Source organism: Vigna unguiculata, unplaced genomic scaffold (genome assembly GCF_037176805.1).
Source record: "Vigna unguiculata cultivar grain cowpea cultivar isolate G323 ecotype 2 unplaced genomic scaffold, ASM3717680v1 ptg000037l, whole genome shotgun sequence".
Classification (NCBI taxonomy): domain Eukaryota; kingdom Viridiplantae; phylum Streptophyta; class Magnoliopsida; order Fabales; family Fabaceae; genus Vigna; species Vigna unguiculata.
Window position 1 is genome coordinate 102,501 of NW_028196681.1, and position 2,500 is coordinate 105,000.

Sequence of the window (2,500 nt, forward strand, 5' to 3'; positions counted from 1 at the left end):
TCGCCTCCCTCGTTTCCAACAGGCCCAAAGGTCGTCTTCTTCGCAGATCCACGAAGAGCTCATCACGATTTGCCACATTCCATTTCCCACGGGTTGTCAACAACACTTTCTCACACTTCCCGCAATCGAGTACGTGCATGACATGCCAAAGCACATCTTATTTGCCTTCCATCGCACTCAAGACGACGGGTTGTGGAAGAACGATATTGTTCACAACAAGTTCAAGGACAACGTCTCAATCAAGGGACACAACCGAATTATGTTGACTGGGTCGCTAAAGTAAACCCGAGTTCATATAATGCACCGCATCCAAAAGAACTAGCCACAACACGTGCATCACTGAGATGTTTCACTAGATGGAACACGTGCGTGACATTAGGATCCTCCAACACCTCTTCGTGATGGAAAGATAGAATTCGAAGCAACCACAGAAGTACCGTCTAGTGGGTAGGCAACACAGGGACTGATCAACCAATATCACCCAAGGCAACGGGTGAAAATGGAAGAGATGCATGCTTGACCGTTCGATACGCAAGGCATGGAGCCAGCCAGCAAGTGCATCTCGATTACAACTCACACACCCTCACGTTCGCAAGACACCACACCACAAGACGGTCCACCCCCCACCTACCATGGGCAAGCAAGCAAATGGAAACATCAAGTGACGCAGGGTCAAGCATCGCTAGGCATGAAAATAACTTTCCACAATATCCGAGGGACTAGCTGCCGAGCTAACCAACGATCAGTGACGACCGTGTGTTGGTATTAATAAAGCTCAACAACTATGAAGAGGCTAGTTGTGCCATGATAAACATGCTAACGCACGCACCACGTGAGGGGGGAGGCCTCATCAAGCTCCCTTTAAAACCTGCCAGTGTGGAGCTGGCCGGCTCAAGGAGCACTCCCCCCCTATAAGAGGTTAATATGCAAAAGGCAAAATTGTACAAGTAGATACACTTTTTTTGAGCAGACATAAGTCCATATCTCGGGCTATACTTCGAATTTTGATGCGATTTTTTGCAGTAATTCGTAGAATAATGGTATCTCCTTGCTCACCAAATTTCATAATTTTTCTCGAAGGGGAACTATTTTTTTTATTTTTTTTACTTACCGGGTATGTGTAAAATCGGGAAAAATAGAAAAGCACATGTAGACTTCGAATTTCGACCTCATTTTTTCCAGTCCACCACTAAACAATATCAGGAACCTCCCCACAAAATTTCATTCAGTTTGGCCAAGGTCTTAAATTTGACAAATTTTGGCACCAACCTATCTAGTCGCGGTGCACCGACCAACTTGGCCAAGTGCAAAATGCATCCAATTCAAAACTTTTGTGCACCAACACTTTTACAGTACTCATTTGGGGGCATTTGGAGGCCTTTCCAACCCTCACATCTCAAAAACCACGAATTTCATTTTTTCACAAATCTCCCCACCAAGCCATCTAGCTATGCCGTGGTGCACCGCCAACCTTGGCCATGTGCAAAACCCTCCGAACTCAAAACTTTCGTGCACCAAGAATTTCATGGTATTCATTTGGGGGCATTTGGAGGCCATTCCAACCCTCACATCTCAAAAACCACGAATTTCATTTTTTCACAAAACTCCCCACCAAGCCATTTAGCTATGCCGCGGTGCACCGCCAACCTTGGCCATGTGCAAAACCCTCCGAACTCAAAACTTTCGTGCACCAAGAATTTCATGGTATTCATTTGGGGACATTTGGAGGCCATTCCAACCCTCACATCTCAAAAACCACGAATTTCATTTTTTCACAAAACTCCACACAAGCCATCTAGCTATGCCGCGGTGCACCGACCAACTTGGCCATGTGCAAAACCCTCCGAACTCAAAACTTTCGTGCACCAAGAATTTCATGGTATTCATTTGGGGACATTTGGAGGCCATTCCAACCCTCACATCTCAAAAACCACGAATTTCATTTTTTCACAAAACTCCACACAAGCCATCTAGCTATGCCGCGGTGCACCGACCAACTTGGCCATGTGCAAAACCCTCCGAACTCAAAACTTTCGTGCACCAAGAATTTCATGGTATTCATTTGGGGACATTTGGAGGCCATTCCAACCCTCACACCTCAAAAACCACGAATTTCATTTTTTCACAAAACTCCACACAAGCCATCTAGCTATGCCGCGGTGCACCGACCAACTTGGCCATGTGCAAAACCCTCCGAACTCAAAACTTTCGTGCACCAAGAATTTCATGGTATTCATTTGGGGACATTTGGAGGCCATTCCAACCCTCACACCTCAAAAACCACGAATTTCATTTTTTCACAAAACTCCCACCAAGCCTTCTAGCTATGCCGCGGTGCACCGACCAACTTGGCCATGTGCAAAACCCTCCGAACTCAAAACTTTCGTGCACCAAGAATTTCATGGTATTCATTTGGGGGCATTTGGAGGCCATTCCAACCCTCACACCTCAAAAACCACGAATTTCATTTTTTCACAAAACTCCACACAAGCCATCTAGC